Raw genomic sequence first — 12186 nt, forward strand, 5'->3', positions numbered from 1 at the left:
AACCAGTGCCCTCAGTGCAGACAAGACGAAACGTTACAGCATGCCTTGTTCGACTGTACAGTGTCAAAAACATTTCGGCTGTTACTGTGGCGAATGTTTCATGTACGTGTACAGGCAAGAAAACAACCGGGAATTCCATTGTATGTTATTTTGTGGTGCATAGGTGCATTTGTGTTGTGGTGCCAACGAGCATCGGCGGCACTACAGGGGCAGCCAGATTGAGCATTGTATCCGTTACTACGCCGTTTACGTAAACTTATGTACTAACAGGTGTGCGTAGTCTTGATTATTGCCACCTAATGTTTTGGGGAGAAAGAACACGGAGAAGACGATAAAGTAGAGGATCCGACTGAACGGTTTTGAGCCAGGACTAAACCGCCTTGTCACCTTGTTCGCCTTGTCGTCCAACTGCGTGACAAAACTGGTGGAGGCGCTGGGTACGACGACGACGACGCATCCCATGCACAAGACCCCGTCCGGCAGCAGGAACCCGAGTCCTACGGCCGTGAACACCCCAGTTCACACAGCAAGCCGTCGACAACGACTTGTATGTCACCCTTGTGTGTTCTGCCTTTTTCATGATGTTCGTTGATTATATATGTGCCAGAGTCACTAGTATTTGAATGTTTCTAGTACATGAAGCCAAGTGCACGTGTATTTTAAAGAATATCTGTTGAAATAAACTTCTCTTAAACATTAACTTTCCTTTCTGGTTCAGGTTGCTGGTTGCCATGGCCCCTCGGCAATAAAAACGCATAAAGCCTGATTCCCACAGCCGTCACGTGCTCCGTCGAGTCACCGTTGCATCAAAAAAAATACAGCAGACGCGATGGAACAGTGTACGAAAAGGCGTACGGCTGTGTGAATGAGGCTTTATGCGTTTACCATACTAACACCTGAACTTCTGGCAGGTCAGATCACCTGCCAGGCCTGTATGTCATCTTGGTGCATTCATTTTTTTTTGGCGAACATTTGCTACTGTGGCAGTATCTATCTATCTATCTATCTATCTATCTATCTATCTATCTATCTATCTATCTAGCCGCCTACGACTTTGTGATCTCATGGTCATTTCGTTACCTTCGTATGTACCAAAATTCGCATACTATGACATAAGTATATGAGGACCATAAATTATATGTCGCGACATGAATGTCATGACATGTGTTTCAGGTGGGTCATGAAACAGCCGCCAACGTCTTGGTGCTCTGATGGTCTTCTCATTAACTTGTTAGGTACCAAATTCGTATAGTATGACTGCAGTGTATGACGAACATAGGTGATAGGTCATACACTCATGACGTGCGTGTCATGTAGGTCATGACAATTGACCCAGCGAAAAAGATTAACACTCAAAACCCACTGAAATGGGTTCGGATGGGGGTAGTAAGGGAAGGAAACACTACAGGATGCTGGTAGAAGTCATAGTCATGAGCATGACTTAGGAAAAATAACAATGACTCAGCGAAAAAAAGATTAACACTCAAAAACCACTGGAATGGATTCGGACTTGGGCACTAAGTGAAGGAAACACTCAATGATGATGGTAGAAATCATAGTCATGAGCATGACTCCGGAAAAATGACAATTACTCAGTGAAAAAAATATTGAAACTCAAAAACCACTGGAATGGGTTCGGACGGGGTACTAGGTAAAGGAAATGGCTAAGATTGTTGGTCAAAGTCATAGTCATGACCGTGATTGAGCAAAAATGACAATGACTCAGCGTGCTGAGAAGAAACAGATACAGAAACAAGCTGAGAAGCTTGTTTCTATTTATGCATATTGACTGAGCCGGCTGTTCACAAGCTGTAGATAAAACCAGCCGGAAAATTCTCCAGTGAGTGAAGCGTGCTTTCCCGCAACGCCGTCTCGGGCGCTCGGGCACCTGCGTTAAGAAAATTTACGGACCAAGGGATTTGACAAAAAGCTGAATACCTCTGCAGCCTCAAAGCGCAGCCTGGTATTCCCATTTCCAGCCTCTACTGGTATATGCGAACAACTGGCTAATTTTAAAGGTTGCTCGGATATTTAGTATTTTCTGAGATCCCGTGGTCTGTAAACGTTTTTGGTAGACAATACTGCACCGCACCGCAGGACCACCGTGTTCCTGCGCTGTGGCAGACGGCGAGAAGTACCTCCCCTGCGTCCCTGTGCGCATGCGCCGCTTCGCTTCGATGCGCGCCCGCGCCGGACGCTCTGGCGCTCCGCGGAGCGCGGCTACGTGGAGCCATGTTCCCCCCAAAAGTGGACGACCCAGTACGTCAGCGGTAGTTCATCGATGAAGCTCTGAAACTGTGTTTTGGAAAGTTAATAGCAAGGTATATCTACATGTAAATAATTGTGACCAACTTGCCAAACAGCACTGCTCGGTCAACAGCTGCCTCAAGGAGAGTGCAGAGTTTTAATTGCTGACTGGCAACATCTTTTTCGGCTATTAGAGAGCTTTAGTATTGCGGAAAATGCTTGCGTTAGCGTTAGCGCGCTGCGCAGGCTGCATCTTCGCGGAAAGCTGTTCGACAGAGCTTTAGTATAGCGTAATACAACATTGTGCCGCTAAGCGTAAACTTCTAGCCGCGAGTAGTGAAAGCTTCAAAGCTGATTGGCTCTCCACCTAGTTGCGAGTAGTCAACGCAGCAAACTGAGCGGCGGTAACAACTTTGAGATGTATCGATCGGACGCTGTTAGTAAGTTCAAAACAATTGAAGCACGAAAACAACTATTAAGAAGTAAATTCGGCAACAATAATATTACGATTTCTTGCGTCAGTCTGACGAGTATTTACAGGCAGAGTGACGCTTTCGCTGTGCATGTGGAGTGTGCCTAACCTAGAATCTACAGCGAAAACAATGCTGTCTTATCGTCCGTAGGTCATTACCGAAGGTATTCTTACACCCGAAGTGAAAACCAGCAGCACCATTTATTTATAAGTGAGTTAGTCCTACAAGGCAGCAGGACAAGACAATTTCTGCGAAGCGGGCAGCCGTCAATTCCAAGCGTGCCGCCATGTTTGCAACAGAAAACAAACTGAACGAGCGTTTAGCGTCTTCCCTAAATTCGAAAAATAGCGAACGTACGCTACGCGCAAAACTGATATAGCGTTCTGAGTATGCGCAGTCTGCCTCCGCTGTATTTTAGCGTTTAGCGTATTACCACTATCCGCAATACTAAAAATCTCTAACATCATCCGACGAGGCGAGAGCGTCGTCGCGTCTTTGCAGAAAGTGGCATATTGCCTTAGGGAGTTCGTTGTCGTTGGTCTTAGGCGTGTTTCTGGAAGATACATCATGTTTGGATTGAATTTACGAATGCGGTCTTCAACATCGTCCTGACTGTAGAGATGTCGTCTCCCGTTTCATTGTTTTGTGTATCCGTAACCAGAAAGGAGCTAGAGTTCTTTGTCTAGAGAAAATAGTTAGCTTGGGGCCCTGTGCCGGCTCCGTAATGCGAGGTTTCTCTTTTTGCAGCGGTCAAGAGATTCCCACCGCTCCTTAGGTGCTCCCGGTGCCGTCTGGCTGGAATACGTAGTTATCGCCTTTTCCGGCACGCTGTACACCGACTCATCCTAGCAATATGTTCGCCTTGAAGGCCTCTTCTCGAGGGACGAGACCCTTCAGGCTAACAGCCCGTTCCAGGATGGGCAGGACAGCGAGTATGCGAGGTGCTCCCCATCCCAGTTCACACAGTGGAGAATATTTTCACAGGGTTAAGAGGATTGCGCATGAGCACTCGATTTAGCACAAGTTTGACGGCCTCGGCAGTTGTGTAAACTGTGGCCAAATCGCTGGAATTTGAAGCATCGTAGATGGTTTGGGACACATGTTCTGAGCCGGATCTTCACATACCCTCACATACTCTTGGGAAGCACATTTGAACCAAATGTATTTATTAGATGATTTGTTTTGATATCTTTGCTGCCACGCATTAACATAATTCGTTTAACATTGATTACGGTTTGCTTGCTCCAGCCTTCTAATATTTCAGCTTCTGTCAACTCCATATGGTCATCACCAGGAACAACACCATGGGTGGTGTTCATCGTGCAGTGCTAGGATAATGTCGCTGAGGTGTCCTCGAATGTCACATAGTGCTAGCAGCTTGTCATGTTGCTTCTTATCACGGAGTTCCAAAAGGACATCACCGCTGACCATCTTCGATCTTTTGTAGCCCTACCCAAGTACTTCAGTAGGACAATGAAAGGTGACACCATTCTACCATTCGCACGTTTATCCCAATAGATAACTTGGAACCGTGGGAAGTTTTCAGTTTGCCGGTAAAAAAAGTTTAACACTTGTCGGCGCACACCCTTTTCTGGACCCGCCGGGGTAGCTCAGTCAGCTAAGGCGTTGCGCTGCTGAGCTCGAGATCGCGGGATCGAATCCCGGCCGCGGCGGCCGCATTTCGATGGAGGCGAAATGCAAAAACGCCCGTGTGCTTGCGTTGTAGTGCACGTTAAAGAACCCCAGGTGGTCGAAATTATTCCGGAGCCCTCCACTACGGCGTGCCTCATAATCAGAACTGGTTTTGGCACGTAAAACCCCAGAAAGAAGAAGAAGAACACCCTTTTCTGGAGGGGGGGTGGAGGCGATCAGGAATGGTGGCAATTGAATTAGCCACGAAATTGCGCTTATGTCAACAGTAACGCCACTCACCCACCATGGAGCCCAAGAAGGGGACGCTACAGGACTTGTAATAAGCACACTCTGCGAACACCAGCTGTACATTGTCGCTATTACCAAAGATGTGCAACCAAATTTGGTTGCTGCACAAGAGATTAACCATTGCCACCTAGTCAGACGAAGTTAATAGACAACTGAAAAAAAAACAAAGCGATAGAGAAAGGTATAGGTCGGAGGGAGGGACAGGAAGTAGTGACTGCCGATTTACCCTGGGTTGGTAAGTCCATCGGGGTGAGGGGCGACAGAGGGGCGGTGGCGCTCCAAACACTCGGCATCAGCTCAACCCCCAGGATCCCCTTTTCCCTGGACACGGCTACACGCGGGAGGTTTTAAACCCCGTGTGGTCGGGTGCGTGGTGTCACAGCACACCAAACGCGTGCTGGCGCGGGCGATCCAGCGGGGAATCCAATTTCGGCATTTCAATTAATTGTGCTAGTGATCTTTCCTCTTCGATAAATACTGTAAAAAGATTATAATTGCGCTATATTTGGGACAGGAAACTTTTGTTAAAGCACCCGAAATATTTTTGTCACGTCGAAGCAGTTCCTTGTTACGTACAGAACAAAGAAACGTGGCGTTTTGTATCCTGCTCTGTAAAAAAAAAACTTTTCTTTTTTAAAAACCATGGCACCTCTAGAAAAATTACTCCTGCAGTCATTCTGAGCTCAGCTACAATTCCAAACAAATGGTAGAGCCATGATCAGCTTCAGCACGCATACTGTCACCGGTGTAAAAATTTGTAAAATTTTGAATATACAGATATTCTTGCAATGGGCAATACAGCACTGCCTTTTCCTTTCACACGCAACACCGACGGGAAAATGTTACGGCTCTAGTTACGGCAATTATTACCGGAAGCATAAAGACGAACTTAGGTAACACAACAAGCCCTTGTTTATCCAAGATGATAATCTCCGCAGTTTATTTAGCAACTGCTTAAACTACTCCGAGGGCTTGTAATGCCTTGTTGTTGCCGAGCTAACTGATACACTAAATGTAAAGAAGCCAGCTTTAATGAAATCAATGGTTTATAGACATTTTGTCTGGTTGCGTCTTATTTTCATGTCACAAAGCCCTTCCCGATGACAATTTCCAGCTAGCCATCTTCTCTTCTCTGTGGTTGTTTCTGCGTGTGCAAACCAAATAAATAAATATAAAAAAAGAATAGACGCCGACCATGAGATTTTTATTAATATTAGATGGTAATGAGTCTGCGAACCCTGTGTACGGTATACCAGGCGCAACCTGCGGCTGTCTTTATATCATCGCTGAAAACAGCCATTTCGAAAATCGCCTAAAGTAGCATGTGTGTAAAGTCAAAAAGCAGAAGGTCGCTTCTAACGCAAATGCAGAGCACATGGTTTTGTCTATTCGAGGTAGTATTCACTGGTACAATCTTTCGTAATCGTAAAGAAAAAAAAAGGTATTGCAAGGCCGAATCAGGTCTTCTTGGTATCTAGACTACGCAAATCGCAATATGTGCCGTATGAATTGAAAACATACTCGATGGTTCTAGTAACGAAGAGTTTTTGTTGTTCGGCGTGAATTTTTTTCTGCTTAGCAATTCCAGTATGAAAGACGATACAGTCCACGTGTTGATGGCTCCAGTACAACGATAGAAACGCCCTTCTTGATAGTTTAACAGCACTTTATTTGGCAACGAAGGATTTATTTCTCTTGTATGTTTGTCAAGGCTTCTGAAACTAGTTATGTTTGCCTGCAGTGCAATACGAGTGCGACGCGAATAAGAACAGGACCAACTGGTGTCCTCACACAAAGGAGAGACTCTGGAGGCTTACCATGTTCCCAATCCGAGTGCCTTACTTCGTTTTCCTGGCCGAGAAACAGCCAAATCCTCAGTAGGGAGAAGGTCGGCGGCGAACAAAGCGAATCCAATGTCAAAATAGTAATGTTTAAAGAAGTATTGCTTACCTGTTCTATACTGAGGAATGCAAGGTTAACGAAAACAATGCGCAGGGACAACCAAGACGGGGACACACCAATTGCGTGAGGCCTAAATGTCGCCGTTTATATAAGAGACAATTTCCAGAAGCCCGGAATAGATTAATTGCAATACCTCGCTCTGCTAGGAATGGAGAGGAAACGTATTTTCCGAGCAAAGCAGTCTAGACCACATGCTAGTAGAACGAAGTATGGTTCCCATTAAATGGTTTCACCTTACCATTCCCAAACCCTGCAGCCCTCTCTATTTTGCAAGAGTTGGGTGCTGACAAAGGTCATTGAGCGGGGACAATACATTCCATATTGGTGGGCAGGTGTTGGGTGTGGCGGAACTTGGAGAACAAGAAATTGGCGAAATAATTGCAAAGAGGAGCGCTCTCTCTTCAAAGGAATGTTATTTACCTGTTGAAGTGGATAAACCTTATTTTGAACCCTTCTTAACAAGAGCCGCTTTCATGAAGCGCGTGAATTAAGTCGCCCCTTATCACAATAGTGAGTGTTTTCTGTGCATGTCAGTGATCCTACAAATCTAGTCAGCTGATCGTCGTATTACACGTGATTCTGAGAGTGCCTAAACCGCGGCATTTCTTCATATTCTTTAAAAGTGACTTTCTTTTTTAGTATCACCAAAAGCATGGGCTAAACTGTTTTGTGCCTACCGATAGCAGGTGTTGCTGCGAAATTTAAGGCAATTTTTAAAAGGTGGCTGCTTGGAACTGTTTGGACAAGGAAAAGTCATTTTTAGTGCGTAAATCGTAGGAAGGGAGGAAGAAGGCGACAAGACATAGCGTACACTAACAACCAAGTGTATTGCTCAGATAGCGGGAATATAAGTATAATCGGCGGGGGGGGGGGGGGGGGCAATCGGGAAAAGTAGGGAGTGAAATAACTGCGTAGGCGGATGTGCAGGAACGTGCATCTTCTCAATGGATACTGGTATTCATTCTCTCATAAGTTAATAGAAGGCGCACTCACTCATTTATATTCTCCTGCTCTGCGAAGGCGATAAGCCTCATGAATTTGACGTGCCCTTTTCTCACAACTTGCAAATCGTCAAAGCCAGTGGTGCACTTGCACTTGGAACTGTGACTTGCCAGGAGGCTGGCTACACAACCGCGAATCAGATTGGCGTGCTCTCTAAGGCGGTCGATAATACATCACCATGCCTGGCCGATGTAGCTGCGGCCGCACGATAAAGGAATTCGGCAGGCAACTCCCGTTGTGCATTTACATATTTCCTTTAATATTTTAAATGCATATTGCATGGTTCTTGTGCTTGATGAACGCGGGCGCCCCGACGAAGAAGACGACCTGGTCCTTGCTCTCGCGCTGTCGGCTGAACTGGCCAGCGCTACATTTGCCTTTTATAATTATGCATTGTAAATATTCTCCAGTGCTTAATCCTTCGTTCGCGTAACATTTGGTGGAGAGTGCCGTTCCCCGTCTTCGCCACGGAGCTACGCAGCGGCCGCGCCGTCCAGCTATCCACCTTGGCTCCCGGTGACGACACCTCGTCTGCTTCTACTTCTGCTACTCCAACCACACCGTACGTCACGGTTGCCACTCATCGCGATCCTGGCATATTCTCTGGCTAAGATAATGTGAATGTTGAGGACTGGCTCAGCATGTATGAGCGTTTTAGCCGAAAGAACACCGCTAGGACCCTACCATAATGCTAGCGAATGTCCTCTTTTATTTGGGCGGAACACCTGATGCCTGGTTCCGGACACACGAGGACGAGACCTCTACCTGGGATGCTTTCAAGGAGAAGCTCCGCAACCTCTTTGGAAATCCGACAGGTCGGCAGCTGGCTGCAAGAAAAAAGCTTGCTACCCGAGTACAGTCATGCACTGAATCGTATGTCTAGTACATACAAAACGTGCTCGCTCTTTGCCGGAAAGTCGACTAGAACACGGTAGAGGCTGGCAAAGTAGGCCACGTTCTCAAAGGGATCACCGACGACGCGTTCAACTTGTTGAACTTCAACTATGTTCCCTCTATCGACGTCATTGTCAAGGATTGCCGCCGCTTTGAGCTCGCCAAAAGCCGCCACGTCATTCCACAGTTTTCTCATCTCCCTAACACGGCTGCGACGTCGCCGTGCGTCGACCTTACCGCTTCACCCCTCTTCAATGAGATCGTCACACATATTGTTCACCGCGAACTCGAGGCTACAAGTCCTGCCCCGTTGCATCCACACCCACTTGACCCCACCATTGACCAACCAGCCCCAGCAATCTCCCTCATTGAGGCAGTTGTGCGGCGAGAATTTGTCAGCTTCGGTTTTCCTGCTGCCTGCTCTGTCTCCCGAACCAGATGCCAGACCGGTGCCGACAGCTGCGCCTCGCAGCGGTCTATATTCCCCTCCCAGATACCGCAACTCTACAGAGTGAAGAACTCCGGTCGACAATCCAATATACTTGCGTCGCCTGCGAAATGTCCACGTCGCTCGCCACTGCCGCTCGACCTGGACGTCTCCGTATTCGAGCTACTTTTACCCTCTTACATATTTACTCGCACAGCCAGGCCCGGACGTACAATCTGAGTTTAAGCGCACAGATGGACCCTAACTTTGTCCATTCTATAAATACAAGCTTGACACCCACTTTTCCAACAATTGCATTAGATGCGACACCGAGCCAACATAAAATATAGCACAAATCTTCGCTTCGGATTCATCGTCAGTTGTGGCTTGTCTTGCACTTCTTTCTCAAAATCTGCAAGAAGTGATTCAGCTATGCCTTAGAGCTCTGTCAGGGAAGCCTGCAGCTTTTAATCTTTCAACTTGGCATTGAAAACTGGTGTTAATCTGGTGATGGCAAGACTTTGACGTCGATGACTTCATTTATGGTTTTGCTATCCCCCGCTTAACAAGCTTAACATGTGCGGAATTAAAAGAGAGAAGGCTTTTTTAGAGCGAAGGGCATATTTCCAGGAAACATTTATATAGACAGTAAGAGAGGCTCTGCCGTTGCCGATACACGGGTTCGGCCTTACGGGCGTGCTCACGCTTACGTTCGTGTACGGCAGCCTCTTCTACCGTGCGCTGCACCCGCGGCCTACCCATGGTGACGGCTAGGAATGCAGTGCGTGACGAGCGTAATGCAATGCACGTATATACAGTTCGTATGGGTAACGTGGCGTTGCAGTCCTTATTGTTCCTATCGGTACAACTGCGAATGTAAACTTTAGTGTTCTACGATACGTATGTCGTGCGCCATCGCCTTGAAAATCTAGCAGCTAAACCCCACTTGCGGAACGCAGCTGTGGGAAATGCTGTAAAACACGTGCGCTTTTGCCCTAGGCATAACATGCCAACTCTTAATTAAGCACACGCACCAGGAGATCGACTCTGTGCTAAACACTGTAGGCACATGCGGAAGGTGTATATGGGAGTTTCGATATCGGTCACGACGATAAGCATGACATTGACATATCAAGATATGAATTCACGGCTGCTACACACAATTGGTTGAATGTGTACAAGCACCGGCCCTTTGCACATCCTGACCATTCTCTGCATAACTAAACTAATAAAAAATTATGAACCAAGAAATGAGCATCACTGTCCTTCGTACCAATAAAACTAAACCACCACAATTATATGTAGGCATTCTCAACCGCATTCCCACCAGTTACATCTGCCTGGATTTCTTGCTGTAGCAATCCACCGCTTTCGCGATAAAACCTTGGAAAACGCCTCGGTCATTGTCAGTCACATCTAGGGCGTCTGGCTGTTCCGGCCCTTCAATGGTGATTCTCAGCAGCTCGTTCAGGTGGTTATAGAGAAGGCGGCTTCTTTCTGACGATGAAACCCGGTTCAGGGACGAAAAGGAGCGTTCGACAGTGGCTGTGGTGACCGGTAGCAACAAAGGATGACCAACAACTTATTGCACTTGAGAAACATGCCGGCGAAATGTCAGGGGAACAACGAGAAGGGAAGATAAAAATGCTGTGGATGTCAAATCCTCCTTAAGGCATCGGAAGATGTTCCACTCCGCGTCTAAATTTCTCGCGTGTTCTTCGTCGTGCGGAAATCAGATTCCTTGGAGGGCTTCCATCCAGTTTACTGTGTGTTGCTTTGGCGGTAGGCCCACGTAGAAAGATCGCAGGGTTGATGTGGGGTCGACAAGTCGCTGCCGAAGGTTGTGCAGAATTAGGATTTCTACTTGTTTAACTGACGCGTGAGGTTGCTCTTGTTGTCGTCTGTTAATACCTCCACAAAAGTACCATTTTCAAGGAGCTTCTCTGCTGACGTTCTTACTTTTTTGAGCACTGCTTCCTCAGAAACCACCGCAATAGCCTCCGTGGTTGCTTCATTCGCAGGGCAAAGATCTACCGCTGTCTTTGTAGTTGCCTGGATGACATTGTTTAGAGACGCCAATGGCCCCATGAAACGATCGAGAAGTGTAATAATTACGATTGTCTTTCTGAACGTAACTGTAACATTAGTCCACCAGTTTCACTGCTCATGTCAGCACCATCTTGGTCAATGCTTTCCAAAGCGAGTATCAGTGGCTCAAGTACTTTCAATATCACAGCCAGCGATCGCTCATTAGAGAGCGACCGAGTTTTGCCTGGCTGCACGAGGTTCAGCTTCAACTCGACAGCATATTCGATGTTTTCAAGAACACTGAAGCGTTTAGTTACCTGGTGCCGAGCTCCTGATGATCATTCAGGTCGGTTCTCCGTACCGAGGCTAGCCATTGCATTATAGTTGTCTGAGCACGCGACTACCCCAAACCTGGGTCAGATGGGACATGTAATTCTTAGTAGTGGGGCTCGGCGGGCGCACCAGCCCCTTCATGTTTCAATCCACTCAAGCGTTTAGAACTCTTACTCAAGCAAGAGTAGAGTGACGAGACGAGATGGGCTCTTTTTGATTTCCTTCGACGACTCTGCAGCACGCACTAGGGCAAGCTGGAGTAAACGACCTCTGCAGTGATTATAACAGAGATGAGGGTTGCATTTCTGTTTAATTATATGTAGGCATTCTCCACCGCATTCCCACCAGTTACATCTGCCTGGATTTCTTGCTGTTGCAACCCACCGCTTTCGCGATAAAACTTTGGAAAACGTCTCGGTCATTGTCAGTCACATCTAGGACGTCTGGCTGTTCCGGTCCTTCAATGGTGATTCTCAGCAGCTCGTTCAGGTGGTTATGGAGAAGGCGGCTTCTTTCTGACGATGAAGCCCGGTTCAGGGACGAAAAGGAGTGTTCGACAGTGGCTGTGGTGACCGGTAGCAACAAAAGACGACCAACAACTTATTGCACTTGAGAAACATGGCGACACCCCTCCGTGCCTTTCAGAGAAATTCGCAGCCTCATCAAATGAACAATAAGCCACCTTGGCTGCAATGGCTGCAGACTTGCTCAACTCGTGCATGATATGCGTGGTCACAGAAGAAGCCGATACGTCAGAGATAAATTCGACGTCGAGGAACGCGTCCGTCGGTTGGCCATTGACATCACGATAGCGTATGCAATGACTCAGGATTCCGTGTCCATCAATGTCGGTGCACTCGTCGGCCATATAGTAAAACT

At 47.1% G+C, this 12186-nt stretch overlaps 1 non-coding gene across 1 annotated transcript; it reads left to right on the forward strand.

The window, feature by feature from the left end:
* Positions 1 to 11283: 11283 nt before the first annotated feature.
* On the forward strand, positions 11284 to 11445 carry LOC119432067 (U1 spliceosomal RNA). Its single transcript, XR_005188136.1, has one exon. It is a non-coding gene; the product is annotated as a U1 spliceosomal RNA (small nuclear RNA).
* The last annotated feature ends 741 nt before the right edge of the window (positions 11446 to 12186 follow it).

Source organism: Dermacentor silvarum, chromosome 10, assembly GCF_013339745.2.
Source record: "Dermacentor silvarum isolate Dsil-2018 chromosome 10, BIME_Dsil_1.4, whole genome shotgun sequence".
Classification (NCBI taxonomy): domain Eukaryota; kingdom Metazoa; phylum Arthropoda; class Arachnida; order Ixodida; family Ixodidae; genus Dermacentor; species Dermacentor silvarum.